The sequence below is a fragment of the Triticum urartu genome, chromosome 7, assembly GCF_003073215.2.
Source record: "Triticum urartu cultivar G1812 chromosome 7, Tu2.1, whole genome shotgun sequence".
NCBI classification, from domain to species: Eukaryota; Viridiplantae; Streptophyta; class Magnoliopsida; order Poales; family Poaceae; genus Triticum; species Triticum urartu.
Window position 1 is genome coordinate 15,300,551 of NC_053028.1, and position 19,887 is coordinate 15,320,437.

The 19,887-nt window shown below is 46.2% G+C and overlaps 1 pseudogene; it reads left to right on the forward strand.

Moving 5' to 3' along the window:
- Positions 1-15,624: 15,624 nt before the first annotated feature.
- On the forward strand, positions 15,625-19,458 carry LOC125518138 (annotated as a pseudogene).
- Positions 19,459-19,887: the final 429 nt, after the last annotated feature.

Genomic DNA, 19,887 nt, shown 5'->3' on the forward strand with positions numbered 1-19,887 from the left:
ATTCCAATATGCACCCTTGTGCACAATATGATATCATTTGAACAAACTATGCCATGAATGTGGCCATAAGATTGATCATTTGGCTTGAAAGCCATTGATCTCCACACGTGATAGCTCGTTTCTGAGAACACTTTTTTAAAATAATTGCCATATTACAAGTTTGTTGTTTTTCCTAGGAACTTGGCCACATACAATGACACAATGCGAAGGTTTCCCAATTTTTTGATTTTTTTTGAATTTTTTATGCCCGTTTCAAAATGCGGTCAAAACAGCGGGAATGACCGTTCCTAGCTAGTGGTTGAATCTTGGAACTTTTTTGGTGTTTCTATGATTAAATAGATACTTATGTACCTAGAAATGATTTTTGAAAAAAATAAAGAGCAAACTACAAGGTAGCTACAGTTCAAATTTGACCCGCTTCCAGCTGAATCGGCAGAAATTTGTCTTTTTCATGAGAGGTGGATCAAAACTTTTTACACCCAACCATTTGGTCAATTGTGCATTAAATATGTCCTAGTATTTTAGAAAAATGATTTGGTCCAATTTTGCAACAAATATATGGTAGGTCCTTCACAAAAAAACCTCCTTTTGGGCACTCAAAAAATGGAAAATGGTTTTTTCGTCCAAAGAAAGTGACAACTTCCTTAGGCAACATTGTTTGCCATTCCAATATGCACCCTTGTGCACAATATGAGATCATTTGAACAAACTATGCCATGGATGTGGCCATAAGATTGATCATTTGGCTTGAAAGCCATGCATCTCCATACGTGATAGCTCGTTTCTGAGAACACTTTTTTTAAAATAATTGCCGTATTACAAGTTTGTTATTTTTCCTGGGAACTTAGCCACATATAATGACACAATGCGAAGGTTTCCCAATTTTTTGATTTTTTTTGAATTTTTTATGCCCGTTTCAAAAATGCGGTCAAAACGGCGGGAATGACCGTTCCTAGCTAGTGGTTGAATCTTGGAATTTTTTGGTATTTCTATGATTAAATAGGTACTTATGTACCTAGAAATGATTTTTGGAAAAAATAAGTAACAAACTATGAGGCAGCTGCAGTTCAAATTTGACCCGCTTCTAACTAAATCGGTGGAAATTTGTCTTTTTCACGAGAGGTGGATCAAAACTTTTTACACACAACCATTTTGTCAATTGTGCATTAAATATGGCCTAGTATTTTAGAAAAATGATTTGGTCCAATTTTGCAACAATTATTTGGGAGGTCCTTCACAAAAAAACTCCTTTTGGGCACTTGAAAAATGGAAAATGGTTTTTTCGCCCAAGAAAATGAAAACTCCCTTTGTCAATGTTGTTTGCCAATCTAAGATGAAACTTGTGCAAAATATGACATCATTTGAACAAATATTGGATAGGTCTTTCAGAAAAAAAACTCATTTTAAGGATTGAAAAAAGGAATGAAAAAATTGTATGTAATCAATCACGACCAATTTATTTGGTCAAAAAATCGTCAAACTGTTTGGTGCGTTCTGATTGGTCCATAGGCATATCACGCGGATCTTGCATCAACCACGTCGGATGCTTCTGGATCCAACGACAGCCCTCACCCTCTCACCCAAACCCTAGCTTCCCCGATCCACTCTTCTCCCTGGATCCACTCTCCCTCTCTCGTCCCACAGCCGCCACCCCCAACCCTCTCGATCCCCAACCACCCAGCCGCCACCAGTGCCGTCCTCCGTCCTCTCCCCCAACCCTGGCCACCGGCAACCCCTCCCCTCCCCTTCTCTCCCAAGGCCGCGGTCGGATCCGCGCTCCCTCCTCGCTCATGACATAGACCGAGCCGCATGGCATGGCCATGGCCATGGCGGCGGCCAGATCCACCCCCTCCCCTACTCCGTTCCCTCGATGCCCGGCGACCAGATCCACCACCTCCCCTGCTCCGTTCCCTCTCTCCCAGATCCATACGCAGCCGCCGCCATCCTATCCCCTTCCCTCACCTCACAATCTCCCTCTCCCCGACCCATACCTCCCTCTCTCTGCCATCCCAACCCCTACCCCGCCGCCGGCCTCCCCCATCCCCACCGCCGACGACCTCCTCATCTCCCCCAACCTTAGCCCCGCCGCCGCGTCCCTCCTCCTCCTCTCCCACCGCGCACAGATCGGCGAGGCACCACATCTGGTGGCTGACGTCTCCGCCTCCGCCGGCCAGGTGCTCGTCAAGCGGCCCCAGGAGTCTCCGCCTCCGCCGGCGCCGCCGGGCGCCCCCCGCTATGGCAGCGTTGGTCCGGCAGGTGATGGCATCGGCGGAGCTCGGGGCCAAGGTGGGGCGGCAGCTGGTGGAGGTGGTGGGCCTGCCCCGCACCATGATGGCCTGCGGCGACGTCATCTACCGCAGCACGCCGCCCCGCCAGGACGGCCAGCCGGACCTCCTCCAGTCCGGCTCCAGCACCTTCGAGGTACCATCTTGCACCGTCCATCGTGGGTTTGGCTCATGACCAAATCTTCGTTCGTTTGCCGGTGGATTCCCTTACTAGCATGCATGTGGAGTTTGATTTAGATGCTGATGGACTAATAGAGACATTTGGGTGCACTTTGGCATGAGTAGGTGAAGTGATTTGGCACTATTGCTTGATTTGATGCAGTTGTGCACCATTGATTTGGCACTATTGCATCACTGCAGCAGCTCGACTATTGCAATCCTTACTAGCAAGCATTTGAGGAAATTTACTTAACACTATTGCTCGATTTGGCAGCCCTATGGTATGCTGTTACTTTTGTTGTTGGAGAATTATTTGTTGTGGTTGCCATGACATAGTTAGCTTTACTTTTGATGCCTCACAGTTCTCTTCAGTTGGTGTTTTGTTGGATTTGATGAGAAGTTGACAATCCTGGCGGGTGTAGGACCTGCATGCCATTGGATTTTGGCGCTTGAATGATTCACTTAGGAATACCCAGAACTAGCAGTATCGATTCTTTTACAAGCTAACACTAAGAATTGTGATTTTCAGATTCTTGAGATTGCATTCAAGAAGGAGAATGTCAGCCTAGTTATGAGGGAGCAGTATGTTGAGAAGGTAATTGCCAGACTGTTTATGTACATCTAGCTTTGCTTTTCTATTCCTGGGCTAAGTAAATTTTGGTTACTTAATTAATTAAATCTTGTGGTCCGATATGCTTGTTCCCGATCCAAGTCAACTCCTAGATTTCCAATTGCCTTTGCTGCCTAATCATTTAATTAATTAAAACTGCATGTGTATGTGTAAGTTTGCTTGTGATAACTCTATCAGACCATCCATGATTCGGCCTCGATGATGGCATGACCGGACTTGCCCACTCTCAATGGCACCTTCCCATGATCGACCTTGACAACTACGGCCAACCGGCTGTTACATGCATGATGACAACAATAGCTTAGCTCAGTCTAGCATCATGTGGTTTTCTTCTCAATTATTACTTGTGTTTTCCTTTTGTTAATCAATCAGTTGGGGGGTGATGTGACGAGTAACTTTTGTCTACTGTCTACTTACGTAGGTTTATCATTATTAAGAGTAGTAACTAGTGGTGCTGGTATAGTGGTATAGTGGTATGATTAAAAATATCTAGAAAGATAAAAAATGCATGCAAATCGGTGATCATCCATAAAAATGGGGTCTAACTTGAGTGAAAAATTTAGTTGTGTCGTTTTGTGGTGCTTGTTCTCATGTATACATACTACTGCCTGCCATCATGTGCCACCATATGTTCTAAGTAAGACTAGCAGACTATTAGTGGCTTGTGTACCAATTTTCTCGTGCCCATGGTTGGCGTGCGTTGGGGTAAACACAGGACCACGCACTAGTAACTGCACAACTCTGAAATGCTTCCTAATGATTACTCATCTTTGTTACACCATGCATGCACCTACAGCTACAGGGAACTGCACAACTCTGAATGAATGAAGTGAACTAATTAAGCTATTGCTTTCTCCCCAACAACAAAAAATAAACACGGCAGTTGAACAACATGTATCCCTTCACTTGAAAGCCTATGAAACTTTCTGTAGCAGCAGTGCACCACACTTTATATACATGTATGAGGCTGGGTAGTTCAACTCTACTTTACTTCCTAACTCATTCATATATATGATGGAAATTGTGCAGGTTCCATGGTGCCAAGTGGCCTCTGGCCATCTTGAACTGGGACTCCAGTAACAAGTAGATGTTGCTGCCGCACTCAATATTTTAAGTTGTTTTTTTCTTTTCTGGGATGTTAATCACCCAGTTTCCCTGTTAATAACCTAAGAACACTTGCCTCCTCCCCAACCCTCGCCCCAGCCTGCCGCTGTCGGCTTGCCGCGTGGCTGTCGCCACAGCAGCTAATTAGATTTTTGGGACTCTGTTTCTATGCTTTGCTCGATAACATTTTGGATATTGATTCGACACGCTTTATATAAAATGATTTATCTTGTACATTTGCTCTGCCTAACTTGTATACATGAAACCATACTTGTCAAATATCGAGTATCACTGCAGAATAATAACGTCTTGTTTTCTGTTTACTGAATCACAATTCTTCTCTCTTTTTACCATTAGTCCATCTTACAGCCATCAATAAGAAAAACACTTATCTTCATATTAGGCTTATTATTTTGTTGTCTGCAGTATTATAATGTACATATGCTTTTCTATTCACTGAATCACAATTCTTCACTCTTTTTACCATCAATCCATCTTCTTACAGTTGCATGTTTTTTGGGCTATCCAGATGACCAAGCCAAAGGAGGAAGCAGCTGCTCATCACTGAGGACAAGTAACTCCAGCAGGTTGATGCCGTAGATTCACAATGTACCTTCCATATGCCCATCCAGTTCTGTGATTTGTTTCTTGAAACCCAAAAAACCCCATGCCCATGTGGGAGCTGAATCATAGTTTTTTTCTTGTGGGAAATAATATCCTTGGCTGAATCGACTTGAGGCAGTTTCTTCGAAATTCTTGGAAATGCTTTGGTAGTTCCTTTCGGCGAGAAACTGTTTCGTATTGAAGTTTACTTGTACATGTGTGGTTTGCTACTGTTGCTTTGTTTGGGTTGGGTTGGTTCCAGCAGGGAGATGTGCACGCACACTGGCAGCATGAGCTAGCAGCCATGATTGCTAGCCAGCCACCACCATGTCAATGTAATAAATGTGTGGCCTATCTAGTGTGCTGCTGATAGAAATATAGATGTGTGGCCTATCTAGTGTGCTGTTGATAATCTGTTTTTACCTCACTTGGCAGGCACCATAATCTGTTTTTACCTCACTGTACTGTAGGAATAAATGTGTGGCCTATCTAGTGTGCTGCTGATAGAAATATAGATGGAAGATTAGTTGACCAGTTATGCAATCAATAATCCTTCATATATATTGTTGTTGTCTATGTGTGCTGCTGCTTCATACATGTTTAATAAAATCTATCAAGCAGCTGTTGTCATGTCATGCTTGCTGTATTAATAGCCAATTTAGTTGTGTATTGCCATTTCTATTTTGCTAATGAACACCTTCCAACTTAAATGTTGAATTGCTTTGTACACATAATTGTTTGTAATCTATGGGAAAGCCGTTAATAGTCAGCTAACCTCGTGAACTGTATAAATATATCAAAATCTTTTTTTGTTAAATTGAGCTTATTGTCAATTCTTGCTTATAAGCTATGTTTGATGCTGCCTACAGGTTCTTATTCTTCTTTTTTTTCATAGGTGAAGTATGAAGTGCGAAGTCGTGAAGCCTATCAGCAAGAGTAGCATATTATGTATTGTAATATTAGGCAGAGTGTAATATTAGTCAGAGTAGCATATAATGTATTGTAATATTTAGTGTTGTTTTGGATGAATTTCATTCGCTCTAGTCTGTTTGAAATATTGATTGTGTATATAACTTCAATACTATGAAATGGAAACCTGACCAGGGGGACATATTTATGAGAATTGTTTGACAAATTTTCAAATTTCTGACGTGTGGGTGCAATTGTGATATCAGCATGACAAGTGGGACCAATCTGACCAGTGGGACCAGCACAAAAATAATATGGCTGAAAATAGAAAATTAATAGTAATGGCCCAAAAAATAAAAATGTTGAATTGTTGGGCCAAGCCCATGTATCTGACCAGAATTAAAAAGAAAAATAACATTAAATGGGCTGAATTGTTGGGCTCGGCCCATATAGACACCGAATTGGACCGGGCTGAATCTTATCAACGACCTTTTCAATTGGTCGCAATTTTGCCATGTCAAATTGCCACGTCGGATCCGACATGGCCTGGGGAGAGAGCTAGCGACCAAAACAGAAGGTCATAGGATCAACGACCTTTTGTTAAAGGTCGCTATAGTCAGCTTACGACGCCCAGCTTTTGACCTTATGTTTTTGGTCACAAAAAGGTCATAAATGGAAATTTGTGACCATTCAGTGACCAATAGTGGTGGTCATAAGTTGACATATTTCTTGTAGTGCTTGGGTGGTAGAGCACAAAACCTTTATTGAGAAGACGTACAATGACCGAGGCCAACAGAGGACGAACGGAGATATACTCAGAGAGCACAACTCATGTTTCACGCGTTGATTCAAGCAGAAGCTTCTGTCGTACCCTTTACATGAGGATTCTTCCGCGGAAGAACAACTCATATTCGCCTTGTCACAGGGCGCCGAGCACAACCTGATGACCTATGAGGCGTACGATATCAACGGCTACACATTCTACACCAAGAACAAGGACATGAAGAGCGATGGTTATCAGAACTCCTGGGTAACGATGGAATCCTACACCGGTAACGACAAAGACAGATACTACGGAAGGATCGAGGAGATCTGGGAGCTGAGCTACGCTGGAGAGAAGGTCCCGATGTTCCGTGTCAGATGGGCCAAGAGCGTCCTAAAAGAAGACCGGTATTTCACCACCATGGTTATACCCGAAGCCAAATCCAAGACCGCGGGCGCAAACGTCACCGCGAAAAATGAGCCATGGGTACTGGCTTCCCAAGTGGACCAATGCTTCTTCATTACCGACCCGTCAAAGCCCAGTCGTGTTGTCGTGAGGAGAGGCAAAAGGAAGATCATCGGAATGAATGGAGTAGCCAATGAGCAAGACTTCGACAAGTACGGCAACCCGAAGATCGAACATGACGACGACGATGAAGTAGCAGCACACACCACAAGAAGAAGCAGGACCACCCTACCTAAAGGACGTCCGTTCCACAGAAGAACTCCATTTGCGAAAAAGAAGGGCAAGAAGATTGTGAACAGATAGCTAGCTAAGATCGATTGTATTTAAATCGTAGTCTTCATTTCTTGATTGTATTTCATGGGCACTTTTTGATATCATGAATATTTTTAAATTTCATGGGCACTTTTTGAATTCATGAGGACACTTGATCTCGATCTCCATCTCGATCTCGATCCCCCCTCCATCTCAATCTCGATCCCCCTCCATCTCGATCCCACCCGCACCCTCCCCCGCTAGCTCCACCGCCGTCGACGACCCACCGCAACCCTCCCCCGCTCCACCGCCGCCGACGAGCACCCGGCCCCCCGCACCCTCCCCCGCTCCACCGCCGCCAACGGGCACCCCCGCACCCTCCCCCGTTCCACCGCCGCCGATGATGATATTTTCAAGTAACAAATTTGAACATATTTTTAAAAAAATTATTACTGTTTTTATTAAAAAAAAGTATTACTGTTATGATTTAAACAAGTTTTGAACATATTTAAACACAAATAAATATCAAACAACATTTAAAATGCATAAAAAAATATTGGGGAGCCTGGGAATTGAACCCAGGACCTCCTAGTGTGTGTGTTGCGTGCTGACCAATCGGGCTAGTGGGGGGCTTCTGTTGTAGATAGGGTTAGGTTGTAGATAGGGCTAGTGGGCTAGATTAAAACAAAATTCTAATGGCGCACCGAGGGGTGGTGCGCCATTAGAATAGTCGTACTTATGGCGCACAAGGGGGTGGTGCGCCATTAGAACCCTCCCCCCACTCCACCTACTGCCCTCGCACTCTGTCCTCCCTCCCTCCCTCGCCAGATTCCCCTCGATCGACCACCGCCATCCGCCGCCGCCGCAGCCGCCCACGCGCCCCCGCCATCCGCTGCCTCCGTCCGCCGCAGCCGCCCACGCGCCCCCGCCGCCTCCCTCTCCCCTTCCTCCCCCTCGAGCACCGCCTCCCCCCGAGCCCCGCCTCCCCCGCGAGCGCCGCCCCCTCCGTCCCATCCGTCCGCCGCGCCTGCACGCCCTAGGGTTCCGGCTCCAAGGTGGGTGGCAAGGTCGACACGCCGCCTCCTCCTCGACGCGCGCCGCCCGCCGCCTCCTCGACGCCGGCGCCCTCCTACGGCAGCCTGCCGTTATCCCACAGGTGATTCCTCACCTCTCCCCCTTCCCCTCCTCCCCCCTAGGCTACCTCCCGCGAGTACCACAGCCCTCTTCCCCTGTGTTCTAGGGTTGGTGAATTACGCATCTCTATTAGTCTGTCTGTCGACTAGCTAGTGTACTGATTTTGGTATAATCTATCTAGCTCTGGTGGTGTTCTGGTTCTTGCTTGTTTATTCTCCTAGGCCTTGTTTTGTTAGTGATCAGTAATGTAGACATTCTATGACTATTTTGCTTGTCTGTTTACAATAATGATTGTAGCTTATTCATGCTGGCCATTTCACTGCACTACAACTGGCACTGTTTTACATTCTAGTTTGTGCTTTAGGATGCTATTCATTGCCTGTGGAGAGTCTTGTATTTAGTTCCCTATGTACTTGTACTTCCTATATAACTTTGTTGGCTTACAAATTACAATGCTAATACATTAGTGGTATCTTCTGGTTATTGCTTTGATACAATGTTTACAATGTACTTGTTTCTTACATAGTGAATGAAGCAGGGTATCACTTACAAGTGTTGTGCTCTTGCCAACTTTATTAGAATGTAGTGTAGCATCACATCCTCGCAACTTTATCAGTATCCAGTTTAGCACCACATCAGCTGTGCTTTGTTTATGTCACTGGTCTTAGTACAACCATTAGTCATGTGTTGTCTTCGATGGGTCTCTTGTATGCCTCTTTTTTATATTTTGGCATATTGGCACCCAGTGGAACATGTGTTGTTATATGGCAATATTATATAGTGGTGAAAGGCTCAGCTCTGTCGGACTAATGCTATGCAATGTTATAAAATGGCATCCATTTTGGGCTGAAAAAAATATTATTTCATGAGTTGACAAACTATCTGCTAATACTTCTTCATTGTGAGTAGTTCCACTTTCAGTTTATAAGAAGAATACTATGCTTATAACTAAGCAAAATGTTTACATTATTCTTATTACTGTGCATGCTGTGATGTTCTAGACAGTTAAGTATTTGCAACCTGCTGCTAAACTAGATCATGAATATGTCTACATTACTGATCACATTGAGAAAGAGATGCAAAGATGATGATCAAAGATGGGCTGCTGTAGAACTGTTCTTCATCTTTACAGTGCTGTTGTATAGAAATATGCTGAATTTTCTGCTCTGATTGTTGCTCAAAGAAATTTAGCAAAAAAATGGGGTCCTGGGAGACGCCGCTGCTGCTTGAGGCCCTTGATAAACCCTAAATGATGAAAACTTAGCATTTAGGGTGACTCGGCGTCGACAAACCCTAAATGATGAAACCTCGCTTTTAGGGTGCCTCGGTGTCGATGAGAACCTAAATGATGTACGCTTAGGCTTTTAGGGTGCCTCGGCGTCGACAAACCCTAAATGATAAAAGCTTAGCTTTTAGGATGCCTCGGTGTCGACAAACCATAAATGATGAGACCATGATCTTGTTCCTTGACAATAACCAACTTTTTGACCAAACTTTTTTCCTATTTAGAGCGAAACATGGCCCACAACGATGAGGCCGGCGGTTCGGGCGGCAAGCAATTCTGGGAGTTGTCCCAGGAGTTGGAGGAACAACCTCACCGCTATGAGGACGCCGCGGAAGACACCGATCCTGACTACACAACCCCTAGTGGCGTCGGGGATGACACCACTGATGATGGTGCCACCGAGGATGCCACCACTGATGGTGCCGCCGAGGATGCCACCACTGATGATGGCGGCGCACGCACAGATGGCAGCCAACCGAAGAAGCAATGGAAGGACCGGCGCCCGAACGCGCTCCGCACCGTCAGGGAGGAATTTACTGAAGTGAACTCCGACGGGCAACCGACGGCGCCCAAACAAGTAGTCAAGGGGTACTCGGTTCAGCTCGGGTGCATTCTCCGAAGCACCGCCTCGATCAACACCGAGAACCTAAGGCATAAGGACCGAGGGAATTTGCGCAGCCTCCTCTTCACGAAGCTGCACGAACGATACAAGTTCCCTGCTGAGTTTGCAAACACACGCCTCGCAGGGAATAAAGTGAACAGTGCCGCCCTCACGAAGATGAGCACGGCCCTGTCTACTTGGAGAAGCATGGTGAAGGCAATGATTGATAAAGGTGATAGTTATGACAAGATCAAGGCGAAATATCCTTTGATGAGCGAAGATGACTACAAGGAGTTCAAGATCAAGTGCCAGAGCCCCGCAACCTCTGAATCAAGTTAGTGGGGGAAAGAAATGCGGCAGTTGAACTTAGGGGTCCACCAACTCGGTCCCGGCGGTTACAGAGTGGCGGAGCCTGTATGGGACAAGGAGGATGCGGAGCGTGCCGAGCAAAGCCTACCGCCCCGCTTCGAGAAATACAGTGACAAGCAGACCAGGAACTTTCTCAGGGCCCGGTACAAGGAGGACCTGGTAACAAAGGAGCTTACCACGGATCCGAAGACCAAGGAGCTTGAGCTTGTTCTGTTAAGGAATACAGCCCCGCATAATTAGCTCCATATGGTTGCACTCTAATTAATCCCCAATATTTCTAAATGGTTCACGTTCCTTCCACAGGACAAAGAAAGCAGTAGCGCGGGGTCGTCTCACAGCTCCCCTTTCGACACCCCTTTGAATAGGGCGCTGAACGTAATGAAAAATAGGGATATGCTCGATAAGCCGACATCAGCTGGTCGTGTGGCCGGCAAAGGCTTGTCCACAAAATGGTCGTCATACTATACCACTGGTGGGCGAAAGGAGAAAAAGACCAGCTCGGAAAGCCAGTCGCGTGAGGTTGAAGCACTCAAGGCACAAGTGGCGCGGATTCCGGAGCTTGTCCAAGAGCAAGTGCAACAACAACTTGGAACGACGCTCAACGCCATGGTGCCTACGTTGATTCATGGGCTGACGACGTGGATTGCGGGCAGCCAACAGGGGCCTCCCCCGGTTCCTAACTTCACGGCCAACAACTCGCGCAGCGCGCAGGCGGCGCCATTGGTGTCTCCGGCGAAGGCGGTATTCGTGTCTCCGGCGCCGGTACGGGCATTGGAGCTTAATGCACCCGGGTGTTCGCCGGCCGGCACCTCGCAAGCAAGCAGCCCCTCCGTCAATTGCACGCCCGCCGTTGGCGGTGCCTCGACATTAGCCGAGCTCGACGGCATCACGGTAACTAAGCCTCTAGGCCGATGACTTCATCTCCTTGCCTTTGACTAGGCATCCTTGACGCCCTACATGTTTTCGCAGGGCGCCGCCGACGTTCCTTGCACTCTTCTGCACTTCATGGGCGTCGAGTTGGTCGATGTTGCCAAGGGCAGAATCGTTCAACCGGGCAACCCCATGTTCCACGGTAATCCGATGCCACCCACAATGTATAGGGTTGAAGTGGTTCGGGTGCTGCCAGGCTGCGACGAGCTGTTACCTCCGATTCGACCCGCTGGGGCCGATGAAGAAGATGAGATGACCCTCAGCGCCTGCGTAGAATGGCCCCTGCTTTGGCCGAAGAGCCAAATTCGTTTGGGGGCGGGGGACACCACCCCACAGACAAGACCGCCAGTCGTGCCGGCGCCAAGCCATGGCAAGAACGCCGCAACGCTACCAGACCTGCCGGACAGCCCTATGGCACAGGATCCGGACGGCGACGACAACGACGACGGTACATTTACCAAAGTTGATAAGTACTTTGCCGAACATGGGTACGCTGATGAGTTCTGCGGGCCTCTTTCTCAAGAACCAAACCAAGACGACCACGATCTAGCTGGTACGGCGGAGAAATCCAATTGCAACAGGCGTCGTCTAGCATTCAGTTCTCAGGACACGCCTCCAGCTCCCGCCTCCACCGAGCCTCAGATAGCTGAGGTGCGAAATATTATCAGCCCCAACATGCTCAAGAAGGTGGTCCGTGAGCAGAACTCGGTCCCATTATAGGAGATCAAGAAGAAGGGACGGAAACGAAAGACTAACAAGGGCGCCGGTGCGAGCCAGCCGGCACCGAGTTCGATCCGTGCTCAGGACGGGCCACCTTCACTTAAGGATATCTCGAGGAGGGTGCATGTGGCGGGTAGGGCGATGCTACCGCCAAATATGCTCAATGCTGCAACCGGTGCTATGCGGAGTCTGCACGACAGTGTTCTTTCTTTGGAGAAGCGGTGTCTCAGAGAGAAGGATGTGGCATACCCGGTTTTCGTGGCCAAGGTGCCAGAGGGCAAGGGCTTTGTGGATGGCGACATCGGGGGTACGATCGTCCTGCGGTTTGATGACATCTTTGCTATGTTTAACCTTCATCCGCTGCACTACACCTTCGTTCGGCTGTTTTCGCTGAGTATGGAGATGCGGATCATTAGAGACAAGACCCCGGACATCGTGATAGTCGACCCCTTCTACATGCGTGCCAAGCACTTGAGCAGCGCTGGGGACCGCCAAGTTGCGAGTTCACACCTTGAAGGCGTCATTCTGGCAAACGCAGATAAGGATAACTTCCTTGTGCCTTACTTTCCCGTGTAAGTCATCCCTTAACCGCCCCGTAACATATGATTTCTTAGATTTCGATCGTTCTGTTTTTTCTAACATTGCGTGTTCTATGCAGTGACACATATTGCACACTCATCCTTTTAAGCCCGAAATATTCCATGGCCACGTATTTCGACCCGAACCGTAACTCCAACATAGACTACACAAATGTCAAGAAAGTTCTTGATGATGTTCTCCCCGGCTACACCAAATCTGGAGGCACCTTCACTAGGGCAGTTCGTAAGTACGGCAAGCACATGTTCTCACACAATACGAAGTTCTGCTACGTCAAGCAGCCTCCTGGCGGTCAGAAGGATGCCTACTACGCCCTCCATCACATGCGGGCGATCGTAAGGGACCATCATCAACTTCTGCTACCAGATAATCTCAAAGATTGGGCCGTGAGCTTGTCGGCAGTCCAGGACGCGGACCTCAGACAAGAATTCTTTCGCATCCAGTCGGAGTTTGCGGACATCATCCATCAAGATGTCCTTCATACCTCGGGGCAGTTCTTCCTCAGATATCAACCGTCCAACAATGAGATAGATGAAACGCTACAAATGCAGGGTGACAACGACCGCGATTTCATGACCATCACGACAGACAGCGGCTTCATCCACTCTCCTGTCCGATGAGTCGAGTCGAAAGTAGTGATGTGTAGTTCTAAAACATTGATTGGCTCATGTTGTAATTATACTTTAATGAATTCGTATGTCTCTTTGGTTTGGACAGTCGTTCAACTTAGATGTAATCGATGCTATTTATTAGTAGGACCATGAATCGTGCTATTAATGTCTTGCTTTTCTTTTTCGATCCTTTTGTTGCATACTTACATATTGCTTATATATTGTCTGTTGTTTGGCTTGTGCATAGAGATGCCGTCGTATGTCGTGTACAAGGGTAAGGTTCCCGGAGTCTACGACGACTGGGAGGAGTGTCGGAGACAGGTTCACCGTTTCAGCGGTAACAGTTACAAAGGGTACACCACTAGGGCGGAGGCCGAATGTAGATACGCCCGCTATCTACCGGGAGAGAGGAGGGAGCGTTGGAGGAACCGGATGAAGACCAGTTTGATCGCGATGATGCTCATCGTGATGACCACAGCTCTCTTCTATGTGATGGTAGTTTAGATGATCGATATCGACTTGTAATGTGAAGGCAAACTCGATACTCGCGGTCTTGAGACTTGTAATGTTTTATCTTTGTTCGGTCTTTTGAATTCGGAGACTAATATGATGAATTGTATTCGGAGACTAATCTTCTATTGTATTCGATGAATTTGATGTTGTTGTGTGCTGCTGTCTATATTCTGTCCAATAATATATTTTGTAACCTGTGCAAAAATCAGAAAAGCAAAAAAAATAAAACCTAATATTCATACTAATGGCGCACCACACAAGACACTAATGGCACACTGTGATCATCACACTAATGGCGCATTAACTGCTGGTGCGCCATTAGAATGCCAAAGCACATGGGTACATATGGCCCCCTGGGAGGCATTCTAATGGCGCACTGCAGGCTATACTAATGCTGCACTACGTGGTGCGCCATTAGAACACCAGATACTAATGGCGCACCAGTGGTGCGCCATTAGAATTTAATTCTAATGGCGTGATGCCAGTGGCGCACCGGTAGTGCGCCATTAGAAGGCAAATTCGGTGCGCCACTAGCATGCCTTTTCCTAGTAGTGTTTGCTGGGCTTGGATTAGTAGGCTTTCTGATAGTGATGTTCAGGATCTTCTTATCAACAAATAAGTCAAGCATTTCCTCTAACGCCTCCTCACTATCCAGGACCTCCACCCCCTCCAAGCCCTCTCCCTCTTCCTTTACATAAGTCAGAAAAGCCTCCATTCCATACCCCTCCAACTCAGCCAATGCTAATATGGTCAGATAACTTATATCTGAAGAAACTGAATACTTTCTCTCCATATTATCTGTTCCTTGGAAATGCGGCCTCATTTCCCAAATGTCTTCATCTAAGCTGTAGGAGACATTTGGGAAATGAGGCCGCATTATTAAAATGATGAAATGTCTTGAATAAATGTTTGTCATCTAAGCTGTAGGAGACATTTGGGAAATGAGGCCAACAAACAATTACACTGCTCATTCCCAATACTACACTATCTTCTAAACCTAACTAAAGTACTTTTTTCCTAACCTAAACTATCATATTCTAACCCTAATTTTAAAATCTCAACTAAAACTGTAACTGCTACTGAAATTTCTTACCTCACTCCACCAAACGCGGACGCCCACCTGTGGCCGCCATCTGGATCCGCGTGGATGCACTTGGTCACTGCCCTAGCAGCGCGGACTTCCGGATCTGAGCTCTCTCGATCCACCTGAGCCACGGGCGGTGATGACCGTGGGGACCGCTGCGCTGGGAAGCTAGAGCTGCCTAGCCATGCCTGAACCGTTGAATGTCCACCGCCCTCCTCGCCGGTGACGCCTTGCCTCAAAAGCTCGCCGCCGACGCCATTTCGCTGCGGCGCCGCCATCACCAACCTAGGTCACTACGGGGGGAGAGTGAGGGTGAGAGGGAGAGCGAGTGCGACCGACCGGCGGCTTTGGTTCCGACCGGACCGGTCGGCTAACGGCCGTCAACGGCCGCGCCGTGAGCGCGCGAGGCCACGTGGGCTGACATGTGGGCCCAATCCGTCAGGAAAACGGTTAAATTGCTAGTCATGGGCATTTTGGGTTTTTTGAAACAGCCGAGCACTCGTTTGGTAACTTTTTGAGAAAAATTTAAAAGTGGTAGTTTTTTAGAACCCTAGCGTGTAAACTAGTAGTTTTATGCTATTTACTCAAATGCACATGCCAGCCATCGTAATGCGGGCCAAGGCCAAGCTTGCAACTTGTGTGGCACGCACCCGATTGCAACTTGGTCATTTACGTTTCTCCACTTCCAACACATCCATACACACAGATGAGAGATGGAGTGCAGCAAAAAAGACTAGCGAAAGTAGGAGATCCATGGCGCCTGTGGTGAGCGCTGCGCTCGGTGCGTTGGGTCCCCTGTTGCTGAAGCTCACCGCCTTGCTCGCCGGCGAGTTTGGCCGCCTCAAAGGCGTCCATCGCGAGATCTGCTCCCTCAGATCTGAGCTGACTAGCATGCATATGCTGCGGTCCACAAGTACATGATGCTAGAAGATCCTGATGTTCAAGTGAAGGCATGGATTTCGCTGGTGAGAGAGCTGGCCTACGACATCGAGGATTGCATCGACAAGTTCATTCACCAGCTTGGCAGCGGCAGGCGCCAAGGGGGCTTCAAGGGCTTCTTTTGTGAGACTGCTCGCTGCCTAAGGACGCTTGGGTCACGGCGTGGAATCGCCAGCCAAATTGATGATATGAAGGCTCGTGTCAAGCAAGTGAAAGAGCTCAAGAATAGTTACAAACTTGATGATATTGTTTGTAGCTCCTCCGGCCATGGTGCCTTGGATCCTCGGCTGTCTACTCTTTTTGCTGAGGAGGCAAACCTTGTGGGCGTTGATGGTCCAAGAGATGATCTAGCCAATTGGGTGATGGAAGAAGATGGATCGACAACTCCTCATCAAGGTTTTGTCTATTGTTGGGTTCGGAGGATCGGGCAAAACAACACTAGCACATGAAATATGTCGCAAGATTCAAGGGCATTACCATTGTCAAGCTTTCATATCAGTCTCGCAGAAGCCCGATATTAAGAAAATCATCAAGGATGTGGTGTCCAAAGTGCCTTGCCCAGATGGATTCATCAAGGACATCGACATTTGGGACCAAGTTTCATCTATGGTAAAGATTAGAGAGCTGCTACAAGACAAGAGGTAACTTAACCTTTTACCAGTTCCTGCATAATGCGTCTCGTTGGTAGTTCTCAATACTGCAGGTAGTTTATAGTGCTTCCACTGTTAAATTTTGCCCATATCGAACAACATTTGCGCCACTCCAGTACTTTCGTTACATGTCTTGCATAATGCTAGGCATCCTTTACCACCCATACAACCATGCTAGAAATTACATAGTATAAGTGTATGTACAACCAAGAATACTGTAGCACCCAAGTGGCAGTAAATTAATATTGATAAGTTTCCGCTCCCTAACCTGGTAATAGGATGCAAGAAAAATGTTTGTCATAAATAAAATGTCTAGGGATATTTTTTTCAGTCCACAGTTTCAGTTTGATTCCCCTGCTCCTGTAATCTTTGCTTGGCATGATAACAGAGGATGGTGAAAAACCAATCCAAGATAAAGTATTAGAATCACTCGAATTTTCTGTCTTCTAGTCTTCACTGCAAAAGCACCATATCTACTCATACTAAAAAGATCATGAAATGAAGTTTCTATTGTGTATTGTGGCTCACATTTGCTGATGGCCAAGCACTATAAGACGAAAGAGAAGTAGCCTCGGTAGATCTCTGTTTTTACTGATATTAATTCTGGCTTAGAAAGTTGGATGTCCATTTCTTGAAAACATGTTCTCATCCTTCAAGGGATAAGTATATAGGACATGATACATAGGGAGTGTAAGGTGCATACGGAAACATAAGTGGAAGTGTGGCACACTTAATTAACTGCTCTGGCACATGAAGAATGAATATACGGCCTTGGAGTTGCCTTGTTTGTTTCCTTTTTCTAGTTAAATTTCTTATCACCGTTGGTTCATGGTATCTACTTTATCTTTCAGGTATCTCGTCATTGTTGATGATATATGGTCAACATCAGCATGGAACACTATCAAGTGTGTTTTTCCAGAGAATAATTGTTCTTGCAGAATTATCACTACTACACACATTTCTGATGTAGCCAGGTCATGTTGTTCAGGTGGTGATGATCGTGTCTATAACATGGAGCCTCTAAGTCACATGCACTCTAGAAGGTTATTTCTCAAAAGAATTTTCGGCACCACAGATTACTGCCCTGATATGTTAAAAGAAGTCTCAGATGAAATCCTGAAAAAGTGTGGAGGCCTTCCGTTGGCAATTATTAGTATATCTGGTTTATTAGGGAACAAACCAGTTGACAAACAAGAGTGGGAGAAGGTGAAAAGATCAATCGGTTCTGGCCTAGGTCGAAACCAATGTTTAGAGGGAATGAACAACATACTATCCCTAAGCTACAATGCTCTTCCATATAATCTCAAGACTTGCCTGCTGTATTTAAGTGTTTTTCCTGAGGATTGTGTGATTGAGAGAGGAAGACTAGTAAGGCGATGGGTAGCAGAAGGATTTATCACTGAAGAGCGTGGACTGAGCTCGGAAGAAGTTGCAGAAAACAACTTTTATGAGCTTATTAACAGAAATATGGTCCAACCAGTGGACATGGATACGATGGTAAGGCTCGTGCCTGTCGAGTCCATGACATGATGCTTGAACTCATCATATCAAAATCTACTGAAGATAATTTCATTGATGTGGTAAACGGTGGGCAAACAGTTTGGGAAAATTCTCATGGTTACATTCGACGACTGTCGATCCAGCACATTGATCAGGAACTTGCATCTGTATTGCTAAATAAAGACCTACGGCATGTTCGATCTCTGACGGTAACAACCACAGGTTGCATCAAACACTTGCCTAGTCTTGTGAAGTTTGAAGCATTACGTGTAATGGATTTTGAAGGTTCTGCAGGTTTGGAGGGTTATGATCTGAACGGTATGGGCAAGCTGTTCCAGGTAAAGTACATGAGCTTTAGGAACACTGGCATATTAAGGCTACCATCGGGAATTGTGATGCTACATGATCTAGAGACACTAGATCTTAGGAATACATACATACAAGAGTTGCCCGCTGGAATAGTTCAGCTTACTAAATTACAGCATCTACTTACTGCACGGCGTTTTGGAGGAGGGAGAACAAAAATACCAGATGGGATTGGGAATATGAGGAACTTACAAGTGATTTCAGGATTTAATATTACCGTGAGTTCAAGAGGTGCAGTGGAAGAGCTTGGGAACCTGACCTGTTTGGTAAGTCTATGTGTCGAGTTGAACGGTGGAGTGGAGGATCTGACCGGTATAAGAGGCATGAAGAGATGTTACTGTCTTCTCTATGCAAGCTTAGTGCATGCAAACTCCAGTCTTTAGGGATATTCAGCAATGATTCAACTCCCCTCGAGTTTTTAGATTCTTGGTCCCCTGTACCACTTACCCTCCAAAGATTTCAGATGAGCACCGACTACCATTTACTGAATACTCCAAAGTGGATTGCACCCACACTCATCAGTCTAGCGCACCTGTGCATTAATTTAGTTGAAGTAACAAGGAAGGATCTGCAGATGTTTGGGAAACTGAATGCTTTAATTTCTCTGGAACTGTTGTTGAAATCAGGCCAAAAAGAAAGGATTGCAATCCAAGGATACCCAAGTCTGAAGGAATTTTCCATTGTTTGCACAGTGGAGGAAGGCGGCGCATACATCACGTTCGTGCAAGGGGCTATGCCAAAGCTTGAGAAGCTTAGGCTGCCGTTCAGCGTGTCAGTGGCAAACACATATGGCTTCTGTTTAGGCATTGAGCATCTTCCATGTCTCAAAGAGGCAGAAGTGACTCTTTACAATGATGGTGCTGGATATTTTGAAGTCAAAGCTGCAATTGCTGTGATCAGGAATGAAGCGAGTGTTCATCTGAACCATCCTGAAGTTACTATCGTCGGAGAGTGCAATGAAGAGCGCAGAACCTGGCGGCACCATTGACAGATAAATTGTCAGGGCCAGAAATGAAATGTTTCTCTGTACCCACGAGGTATTAATAATTATACATCCGCTCATCGCCCCATTGTTAGTTTATCCAAGCAGCTGGAGTGCAGGCTTCTAAATTTCATATGTTCTACCGTTTCATTTTTTCAGGTGCAGGCTTCTTTCACCTGGGTTGCTTTCTTGGAATGTCAAGGCATCTTTCACCTTGGTTACTCATCCTTACCCTTTCAGTTGAGTATACACGATTTCTGAGACAGCAAGCAGTTGGATGGAGTTCAAAATAGGATTTCACACCAAGTTGATCAACAACCCATGGTGAAAATTTTATGCATAGTTGGCCTAATAATTTCGTCTTTTTTTTTCTGTTACCATTGATGTTCATATTGTACCTTACAAATTTGATACAAAAATTGTATTGGGGGGGGG